The 11,611-nt window shown below is 38.8% G+C and overlaps 1 protein-coding gene across 8 annotated transcripts in view; it reads right to left on the bottom strand.

Annotated features, from left to right (window-relative positions):
• Window positions 1-10,930, bottom strand: part of RALYL (RALY RNA binding protein like) — a 698,485-nt gene extending 687,555 nt beyond the window's left edge. For 3 of the 8 annotated variants that reach the window (XM_045994359.1, XM_045994388.1, XM_045994029.1), the window contains exons 1-2: window positions 10,621-10,707; window positions 9,755-9,847 (exon numbers count right to left, since the gene is read on the bottom strand). The gene's annotated coding sequence lies outside the window, so the exon portion shown is untranslated. Of the gene's footprint in view, window positions 1-9,206; window positions 9,263-9,455; window positions 9,559-9,754; window positions 9,901-10,620 lie in introns of those variants that run through there. The other 5 variants (XM_045994627.1, XM_045994554.1, XM_045994118.1 and 2 more) reach the window with 4 other exon arrangements.
• Between the last annotated feature and the right edge of the window lie 681 nt (window positions 10,931-11,611).

Raw genomic sequence — 11,611 nt, forward strand, 5'->3', positions numbered from 1 at the left:
CAACCTATAATCTTGCACTTGTACCTGAGAAGACTAAAGTCACTATTTCACATGCCCAAACTCCCTGTAGGCATGGAGTCTTATTACCACTGAATCTCCACCCTCCAGTACAGGGCTAAATAAATAAGGAATTCAGGTAACTAATAAAGTGACTCAATTTCTTTCCTCTTCTAAGATGCAAACATCTTCTTGTGCTAACACTGATCACGTCAATTCCTTAGAGCGTTCTGATACGTGCTCCTGAAAATTACCATCCTCATCCTTACAGCCCCATTTCTTCTTGCTAGGGAATTCCATTCTGTTAAAAGTAAATACGCATTCGGGTTTTCTTTTTTCTGGCTTAAAAATATAATTCATTCAATAATATTACTCTCTGAGTAATATTTCAGTCCCATGATTAGCATTAAACTTCATTTACTTTTTGTCTTCATATCTTTAATATCACATATAACCTTAAACATGGGCAATGGGACTTCTTTCTGCTTCTGTTTAACTCTAATATACATATCTTTTCTCAGTGACAACTAATGGATTTTTCAACATTTTAACTGAAAACAAAAAATCAAACAGGTAATTTGAAAGAGTACAATGAAATCTGAGTAACATCTCCTTGCATCCAAAAACTAACAAATGATTTGTTCCAGACCCCCCCCCACACACACACAATTTGATGACCCGTAAGAACGCATGGCACTTATCACTGTATAACTGAGCTTTCATCTCCTAATATCATTTGTTATCTAGTGTATATATAAATTTTCCCAATTCTCCCAAGATTTGAGCCTGTTTTTAATAGGATCAAATACAGTTTCCAGTATTGCATTTGTTTGTCTTTTACTCTCTCCTAATCTAGAGAATTCTCCCTACCGTGGTGTGACTTTTGAAGAAACCAGGCCACATGTCTGGTATGTTGAATGCAGAACACTAAACCTTGGAAATTGCCTCTTTCCTCATGGTTTAGTTTAACCTGTTCCTCTTTCTTGTATTTTTCTGTAAACTAAAAGTTAAGTTTAAACAGGTTTTATTAGGCTCAGCTTAAACATTCTAGCAACAATATTTCACAAATAGTGCCGGACAGAGACTTGACATTGCATCCACCAGGAAGCTCATGGCATCAAGCTGTCTATTTAAAAAAGACAACTTCTAGAAGCAATTAGGAAGTAATATCTGAGCACCATGAGAATATGTTATTGCCCAAAATACTTTTAACTAATGAGTTTGCACCTGTTGATGATTCTTGACTGAATTATTTATTTCATTGGGAGTTATAAACAGTAATTTTCTAATTCTAGCATTTCTTACATAAAACTAATTCTCATCATTTTGTAAAGAACTGGCCCCTCATCAACTAGAGAAGAGTTCTTCCTTTAAAAAAACAGGCTAACCATTTCCTTCAATTTAATTATTGTCAGAATTTTTTCCTGTTTTTTTTTTGGGGGGTTGAGCGTCATTATGGACTCATGGATTTTGCTTCATTCAGTGTTTTATAAATTGTTACAGTCACTCTTGTTGGAGGAGATTACTGAAAAGATGTGACAGTTGGTTGATCCTCATGCTGGACCCAGACAATCAGATGCTCCTTACCTCTCCCTCTGTCCTTGAAATGTACATTCCCCAACTATTCCCACACTAGGAGCCACTTCAAGTACACAGTCCTAAGAGAATAATGTGCTGTTGAGCCCATCCAGACTGCATACGTGACCAAACCCCACCAAAGTCTCTATATAAACTTTTAAGATTCTGGTGGATAGATGCAAAGATCTACTTGTCTTGTGATAATCATATGCAAATTTCCTTGCTTATTAAAACTGTTACCTACAACCTAGACCGATACGCCTCTTGCTTTAGTTTCTCCTTACCTTCTGAGTATGGGGACCAGTTCCAAATTTCACCCAAGAAAATGCTGAGGTTGTAAACCAACAACACTTGATGTTCAAATTTATCTGAATTTGGCAACTGGAAAGCCCTTCAAGCTGACTCTCATTTATAGTTATTATTTACAGATTAAGTTAATATAATTTTACTTATCTTTGGACATGTCCTTACTTTCAGGCACAATGAGATATACCAGGCTCATCTTGTACTTTTTCTACCTAGACTTAAAATCAGCCAATTCTCTAAAATACTCTGATCCCCTTGAGTAGGAAATGGTGTTTAGAAACCACAATTTGTGGGCGCCTGGGTAGCTCAGTGGTTTAAGCTGCTGCCTTCGGCTCAGGTCATGATCTCAGGGTCCTGGGATCGAGTCCCACATCGGGCTCTCTGCTCGGCAGGGAGCCTGCTTCCCTCTCACTCTCTCTGACTGCCTCTCTGCCTACTTGTGATCTCTCTCTGTCATAAATAAAAAAAAATAAAATAAAATAAAATCTAGAAACCACAATTTGTGAACTATATGTGCTCACTGCAGCTGGAGAGACACTGTTTAGAAGACTTTTCAGGAGACAGAGCTAGTAAATGTATTTGTTTTTAAAGGCTTTATAGTATATTTTAGTATGTGATAGATTAGCTCCTTCTTTGCTCTTCTTTTTTGGAGTTATCCTGGTTATCCTTGCATTTTTATTTTTCTATATATAATTCAGAATCAATTCACCTAGTTCCAGGAAAACTTTTTAAGGTCTTTCTATTGAGATCAGGTTACATGCATGCATATGCACACACACACACACACACACACACACACACACACCCACAGGTACACACATACAATAATAATACGTGACATATACAGTCTTAGGGACTGACCTCTTTATGATGCTGCCACATCATATCCAGAATTTTTCATCTGTTCAAGTTCATTCAGTTTCTTCTTAAAATTAGAGGATTTTGATATAGATTCCACCCACCATTCTCACACTAGGAGAATTCCACCCACCATTCCTACACTTCTCCTCAAGCCTCACCTTCCTGTAAGCCTATGCAACATTAGCCCTGATGAACAGCACTTTTTATTTACACACACACACATTTTTCTTAACCTTCAGTAGGTATTCTCCTCTTCCTCTTTTTCTGCTTTAACCAGACCTTATCACATCCAACCATAAAAATGCAAGTGTTTCCCCAATTTTTGCCTTAGGGTAAGTTATTCCCTCTTAAAGTTTTAGCATAAATAAGTTTGTAATATCTCCATCTTTCAGTGTGTTTTCCAGCTTTGGAGTTGAATTTCATTGCACATTGGTCATTTTATCCAGGAATTAGTGTGGGTGCTTCAAATCAGCATTATGTCCAAAGCTGAACCATTCTACCACCAAGTCAGGTTCTTCTCTAGATATTTTTGTTTTCTGGTTTTGTTTTATACCACTAGTGTTTTTTTTTTTTCTTTTTTTCTTTCTTTCTTCTTGTCTTTCTTTCTTTTCTTCTCCTTCTTGCTTTCTTTCTCTTTTTCTTTTTCTTCCTTCCTTCCTTCCTTTTAAAGAAAGAGAGAGAGAGCTGGAGGAAAGGGGGCAGAGGGAGATGGAAAGAGGGAATCTTAAGCAGGTTCTATGTCCAACATGGAGCCCAACTTGGGTCTCAATCTCAAGAACCTAAGATCATGACCTGAGCCAAATTCAGGAGTCAGACATTTAACCACCTGAGCCACCCAGACACCCCTACACCACTCATTCTCAAGATATCCAGATTCCAAACAAAAAGGCAGCTCTTAAGGGACCTTCTGCCTTGGCCTTCAAATCCACTATTTTTATGGACTTGCTGATTTACCATTATCTTTGCAATCCATTTCATCACATTCATTCACACTGCCTCTGTGGTAGTATATGTTTCCCATTTTTTATTGAAAAATACTCACTTTTTCAAGTTCCAAGGAAACTATTTAATAATGGAAGACTTTTTCACACATCTGAAGAAGCAATTAAAAACAGTATACCCTAAAATAACATCTTACAGTTTAATGTGTTTTATGTTATTAACAAATGGCTAACATGAGCTTGAAAAATTGTCACATCCAAATATGTGTAACAGTGAATTCTGAGGTGGAGATGATGTTGATAGTGAGATGCTGGTAGACAGAAGAAACACCTATATTTATAAACTTGCTGTGTTATGAAAATTGGTGGTTCTGTTTTCCTTGTGCAGAAGACTAGTTTTTCACTTCACACTCAAAAGCCTCAAGTACAGTTTACATTTTGTACTTAGTAAGTAAACATTTGTTGAGTGTTTCTCCCAGGTCATCTATAAAGCCACGTGTAGACATTGAACAATCTAATTTTGTCTTGACCACAGAGTACCAGTGGCTCCTGACAAATTTCCATGATTCGGTTCTCTGAAGAAAATCCTATAGTCATGGAAAGATTTGTGATGCTGTGGTTACTTAAAGGTCCTTTCACCTTTCCTTTCCTTTTCAGCTTTCCTTTCCTTTCAGGACCAGTAAACGTCTCTGTGTAAATGGTGCCATTTTCTATTTTTTTTGGCCATACCACTCCCCACTGAGTGTGGCCACAGTAGTTTTAAATTATGTACCAAGAATAAAGATGCAGCTGTTGTTTTAGATTAGCTAAAACAAAACAAACAAATTCCTCCCCACAAATGGAATATCCCTGTACAGAAGGAGGGACATAAGATATCAATTCAGACATTCTTGTCACTCTTCCCTTTACTACCTGTGGAGTTTTAAGCAAGTTACATGTCTAAGTCTCAGTTTCCTCAAAAATATAAAAAAAATCATTTTACCTACTCATGGAAGAACAAATGGAACTACATTCACTTGACAGATCAATAAATGTTACTCTTACTTTTCTGTCCCACTCATCTTGATTAAAGAAAACATAGCCCTTGCCTACTCCAATCTGGTAACAATTTCCAAACTGACTCAAAATATGTTGTACCTTTTACAATTTAGCATATAACTATCAAGATGTGTATCTATACACATGGATTCTGTATGAATACAATTAATTTCCACTCTTAAAATTTAAACAAAATGTTCAACTATATTATTCTAAGCAAAATATAGAGAGAAATTGATGAGTTAGATGTAATTTTATAAAATATATTTATGCAAATAAAATCTCTATTTTTTTTAATGATGCATTCCATTGCATCCTTCAGAAAAGCACGACAGGGTTCCCATGTTCTCCGCTATAATTCTCTCGATTTAAAATTTATACATGACCCAAGGAATAAATCTTACACCCTTGACCCCTGCTGAAGAGTCTCCGAGGACAGTCGAGAGCGGTTTTATCCTAAACACTAAGTAATTCTCCCATTGCTTTCCCTGCAGCTTGGAATGGATAGAAAATGAAATCCACACCTCTATACTCTCCAGGTTTCAGCCCCAGAAAACAGCCAGATAATGCAAAACAAACAAAAAAAGTTACAAAAACACGAAACCAATTGCCCACAATGTAAGTTAACTATTTAACAGAAGTCTAACAAAACAAATGAAGAGCAATGTCAAAAAAAGTCCCAATATTTTCTTGAAAAACTAAAAGCTATTAAGAATAAAGTAAAACTAGTGGAGTTGGCAACGGCTAGGTTAGATATATCTCTTCCACAGATCAAAATTTAATAATAAAAATGAGTGATAGCAAATATTATATTTAGATAACACTTGCTAAATGTTTAACTAACTTTTTGTATATACCTCAGTTTTATTTAATAATTATTGTTCTCAAAATCATGGTGTAGTGAAACTAATTGTCCCTGTCATCAATAATGTCCAAGTTTATGTTGCCCCTGCTAATTACTAAAGAGAAATTTATTAAATTAAAAATCATATTAAATTATGAAAATGGGATTTTAAAGGCACCCATGCAAGTCACTAGAAGTTGCAAATAATAATGATATGAAGGAATAAGAAAATAATAACAATACCTTCACATTGGTGAAGAATTTTTTAAATTAGTTTTTAATTACATTCCAGAGCTCCATAAACAAGTTTCAGTAATAAAATTCATCATTACTGCAGTTTTTTAATGCACAAAATAGAATTTTCTTAATGGCAATATGATAGAAGAAGTGAAGAAATACCTATTTTTTAAAATCACAGAAAATATATAAAAATAAGAGTTTTCAAAAGTGAGAGTAAATAAATTGAAATAACATAATTTCTTCAGTTTCCTTTGTTTCATGCAAATGGTTCTAAATATCTGCTTCTTTTCTATTTCCAGTGTAGAGCTTTGCTTGATTTGGTGCACTGTATGATTAGTTGCTTGCAATACCAGTAAAGAGTAAACAAAGCATGACCATATTCTTACTCAAGTGGAATGCTTTCAAGAAGGTAACAGACATCAGAGCTTTTCCACACACTTTGTATTAGCTCATTTAAAAAGTGATTATTGGGACGCCTGGGTGGCTCAGTTGTTTAAGTGGTTGCCTTTGGCTCAGGTCATGATCCCAGCGACCTGGGATCGCGACCTGGGATCGAGACCTGGGATCGAGTCCCACATAGGGCTCCTTGCTCGGCAGGGAGACTGCTTCACCTTCTGCCTCTGCCTGCCACTTTGCCTGCCACTCTGTCTGCCTGTGCTCGCCCTCTCTCTCTCTGAATAATAAATAAATTAAATCTTAAAAAAAAAAAAACAAATAAAAAGTGATTATTTTACCTAAGAAATAGTTATTCATATAGCACATTATTGTTTTAGCTAGGAAAATACAATATTTTTGGCATATGATATGTATGTACATTATTCTTCTATGCCATTATTTTTATATTCTAAAGGAATCATTTGTTTGCCTAAATACAGCATCTCTTTGAAACAGTAGACTTTCATAAAAATTAGAGAAAATAAACAAAATAAATAAATAAACAAAATAATTTTTTAAGACAGTATATCTTTCGTGGTTAATATAAAGAGTGCCTTTATTAATTATGTATTTGAAACTTCCTCATACATAACTTACTTCACACAAACTAAGAAAAAAAATCAGTGTGCTACTTGCTTGCTTTTAATCATGTAAGGGTAAATATAAGGAAAAAATAATGTTTATTGTGAATGATGAAAATTTCATTCAAAAATTGTTTGGACAAACCACACACTCAAGACAGGATTCCAGCTAGGGGTTGCTTTCTCTATAATGTTCAAGACTGAATCAGAAACTGTAAAATTAATTCAGTAATCCAGGATTTTTCAAAATGCCCAAATGTTGGCATCCCATAGAAAAGTTCTAGGAAATTTAACAGTTGTTTTAACTTTGTGATGATTTCTTTGCGGAAATTTAAATGAAACTCTCAAAGTCGGCTAATGGTCCAATAACCAATTTAATTTATGCGTCTTCTTACTCTCACCCATCACCTCTACCTCCCAGACCCTTTCTCCCTGCAGGTGAAAATAATTTGCATGATTAAGTTGATCAGAGTGGGGGGCGCGGGGAGGGTTGGCCTACTAAATGAAAGAACAATATTATTTTTCCATAAGAAACCAGTGGGCGGTGCTAATCTAGAATACCGCATGCAAAGATTTTAAACCAAAACACACATAGACTAGGTGACTAGGTTAAAGAGTTGTAGAATTGCCAGTATGATTCCTCAAGGAGGAAATTTCAAAAACTTGCATGTAATAGAATTTAACTTAAGTATGAAATACAATGGACTATGACTATTAAATGAAAACCTCACATGACTTAAAGATTCTTAGTATGATCTTTAGTTACAGAATTCAGAGCACAGCAACATATTTGTTCCCACATTAAAATCCTATGAACATCTTCATCTGCCCCATTATAGTTTCAATCTCATTTGAAACCATCATAGGGTACAGATCAAGCCTGCTCCAATCTTAAGACCCAATTACCCCCACCTTAGGGCAGCAACTAACATGAAAATTCTGGTTTGATTACTCAAGTTTTTTCTTTCTACTTACTCTGTTTCTCTCTTTCAAAAGAACTTAATGATTTACAATATATATAACCTGCTAAGAAATGTTATACATACGCATTCACTTGCCTTTTTAAATAAATGAACACTTCTATTTATATACATTGTAACAGAAGTGATTAAAAAGTGACTTTTTAAATGCTTTTGCCAGTTCTTAAACCACATGAAAGACTATATTTTAGTAATGTACTCTACACACACACACAAATCAAAATTTAAAGGTTAGTGACATGATATTTGTGCCAAATCTTAGAACTATACCCTTCATGATATCAAGTCTAGTAGTCCACACACAAGACATGAACTGTCTTCCTTATATAAATGCAACAGGACTTTCTTAACAGAGAAAAGCTACCCAGAGTACAAAAATAACTCAATTGCAAACTTCCAAAGATCACTGAGAAGGCACCGTGAATTTTTAAAAAAGGTTTCTAGACATTGAAATAAATTTTAATCTTCTACAGAGAAATGATCATTTGTACTCCTAATTCTTTCACCACAAAGAGTAAATAAATGTGGGCATAAAACTTTTCATTCCAGCAACTGAGGTGACAGACTTAGAGAAACATTTGTTTTAAAAGCCATAGTGTAAGTAATTAACCCATTTGTTATGGGCCTTTTTGTATGCTAGAATTTGTTTTGTCTATAGATATCCTATAAGAAAACTTAATTTTACAAGTATTTGCTTTATATTTACTTTTACAGAATTCAGATTATATATATATATATATATATATATATATATCACAAACTTAAGGCTGAACTTTTCATTTAAGAAAAAAAAAATCAAAGTCTCAAAATCAAATCATTTAAATAATAGTTACTCTCCAGATTTCAAGATTTAAAGTATGACAAGAAATTTGTTTGAACAGCAAGTTTTCCAGCAGATTCTGTCACTATGCTTAAGTACAGAAAAGGCTTTTTATTACCAACTGGTACATCTCCAAAAAGCAGTGCTAGATGATACTGGAAATATGTAACAGGACAATCATAAAACATCTTAAACTCCACAGAATACTGTCAACACAATACTGTAATGTTACCAATACAGTAACCAACTCCTACCCCTTGCCCTGTGCTCAGTTCTCAGGGGCAAACCTCTGGAACCACTATCAGGTGGTTAAAAATGGGGGGTGGGGGGACACTGTCCCTTTAAAACTTAATTAAAAGGCTATTTTGTACCTTAGGGGTGTAGTCTCATTAATGCAAACTAACAGTCACGTTCTCAATATTAAACCCAACTGACCACCACAGAAACTATTTCCCCAACCCCTGGAAGACGCCAGCGAGCACTTAAAACCAAAGCAACACAACAGGGAAAGAAAAGATCCAAAGACAACACCACTAAGAAAGCAAAACCCTGCGGAACAAGCAAAACGGGCCGGGAAAGACCTACTGCGTTGTTTACTCCTGGCAAGGAGGAGGAGCAGGAGTTGAGCGTGCGGGGACTGGTGCCATCCTCGGGGATCTGGAAATGTCTCGAGCTCCCAGCCCGCGTGGCGAGCAGCCAGCCCCTTCGGAAGGTGCTGCCCCTGCCGCTTCTCCCCACGCCTCCCCGGCGCTCCGAGGGGCCGCCCCAGCTGACCCGCACCGCGTCCTCGGCCCTCGCCCCTCCAGCTCTGCAAGTGGCCCTCGGAGAACTTACAGGGCCCGCGTCCCCAGCCGGCGCCGCCAGCGGCGCAGACACCGCCCGCCGCGGAGATGACCTGGGCGCAGCCTAGGGAGGGACTGTATTTTGCGCACATCCAAAAAACGATCCCGAAGCAGAGAACGGACTTTGTCTTTCCCTAGCTCCCAGCACGGCTTTCCCCACGGCGGGCTCGGACACTGCCCGGAGACGCGCGCGCGCACATACACGCGCACACACACACACACACAGCTTTCTTTGCCAGGACCAGTGTTGCCATTGCAAACCCGGGAAACGCCTCCAAGGGGACCAAGTACCTGCTCTCTGCGAGCTGCTCAGCTGTTCACTTCATCCTCCGTTGACAAGGAAACCAAACCGCACTTCATTTTTTTTTCCAGAAAAACCTTCCACTGCCATCATTTGAAAATTGATTTACGGGGAGGGGATGGGGAGGAAGAAGGGATAATATATAGATATCAGGATATCTATCATAAAATTATCTCGGTTTTTTAAAAAATTCAAATGTGCAAAAGTCACAGTTAATATAAAGGAGGAAAAAAGTATTTTGCTTAAAAATTATCCCAGTAACCAGCTGCAAGAAAAGTTTCATGTTATCAATGGGTGTCAAAAACAGGAGGGAAAAAAAACGAATTTGTTCTCACCGGCTTCCAAAAACGGCACAAAAAAACCAGAAAATTAATTTTTTTTTTTTTTTTTGCTCATTGGTTTGCACCAGTAATGCAAAACCACAAACTTGTAAACACTGCCGTAAAATCCCACCTACACAAAAATCTTATCAGAAAAAAAAGAGTATGCAAAAAAAAAGAGTTAGAAACATGCTTTTTTATTTTTACAAAGGAAAAAAAATAGGCACCATACTTCACATCGCTTTTTCCATAAAACCAGTTGCATATTTTGCTGGACTTGGGAGTCGCTCCCAGAGGGCACGGTCGCAGCGGACTCCCAGACACAGCGCCTTGTCTACAGAACCATCGCATGCTAGAAAAACTTGGATTCAGGAAAAGGCTCAAAACCATGCTCCTCCAGCTTTCCCAAATATAAACAATAATCAAAGAAGTGGAAAAAAAAAAAGAAGAAAAACAAAAACAAAAAAAAAAAAAAAAAACAAAAAAAAGGACAAAAAAAAAGAATAGGACAAGAATGTCACTGAGAAGGTACTCACCGAGCGGGAGTAAAATGTTGGAATAAAAATGAGATTTAGTATAAAATACAGTATGGCGGTGGAAGAAGGAATGAAGCGCGTTTTTTTCTCTCAGTCTCTGCCTCAGGCACTGACACGTGACTCGGAGCCAGGCTGACTTGCAGGCAGCCGGGAAGGACCGAGGCTGCGAGGGGGGAAGCCCCACGGAGCCCAACTCCGGCGGCGAAGCGGCGGCGGCGACGGGGAGTCCGGCGCTTGGGAGCGGCAGCACCAGTGGCGGCAGCCGCGGTAGCGGCAACGGCAGCTCCCGGCGAGGCTGCCTCTGCTGTGAGCCCAGACGAGCAGGTGCCCCTCACGCTGAGGCTGAGCACACGCACACGCACACGCAAGACAGGCAGGGCGCCGGCGAGAGGGGGAGAGGAGCGGGGTTGGGCCGGAGGCGCGCAGCTGCCGCTGCCTCTGCCGCCGCTGCCTCTGCCGCCGCTGCCGCTATTACTGCTGCTGTTGCTGTGGCTGCTGCTGCTGCCGCTGCTGCCGCCGCCGCCGCTGCCCCGCTGCCCCCACCGCCGCCGCCGGCTCCGGTGGGGAGCGCGTGTTCTGGGGCAGTTCTGGGCATGCTGATCAAACGCCTTAGAGGTGGTGAACAACTTGCTGCTCACCTCAGAGTTGCTGTTGCTTGCCACTTGTTTATGCATTCATCTATTTTTTTTTTTTTAATCTTAAGGTAGTTACCTGGGAGAGATCCCACCCCTTTCTCTCCCGAAGTTTCACTATTAAATCCCTATTCAACTCATTCATTTTTTTCCTCCCTGATTTCCCATTTCTCATCCCTCCTAAGCTGTCCTTGCCTCTGCTGTTCCCTTCCCCTAGATCTGCGCTCCCCCCCCCCCCCCGGGGGGTTCTCAGGGAACCTGGCACAGCGCGATACTGGGGGCGTTGTCTCAGCCTAAGCCACCGTCAGTCTTTATTGCCATCAGAACGCGCAGCGTCTCATCTGCCACCGCCAAAGAAT

The sequence above is a fragment of the Meles meles genome, chromosome 1 (genome assembly GCF_922984935.1).
Source record: "Meles meles chromosome 1, mMelMel3.1 paternal haplotype, whole genome shotgun sequence".
Classification (NCBI taxonomy): domain Eukaryota; kingdom Metazoa; phylum Chordata; class Mammalia; order Carnivora; family Mustelidae; genus Meles; species Meles meles.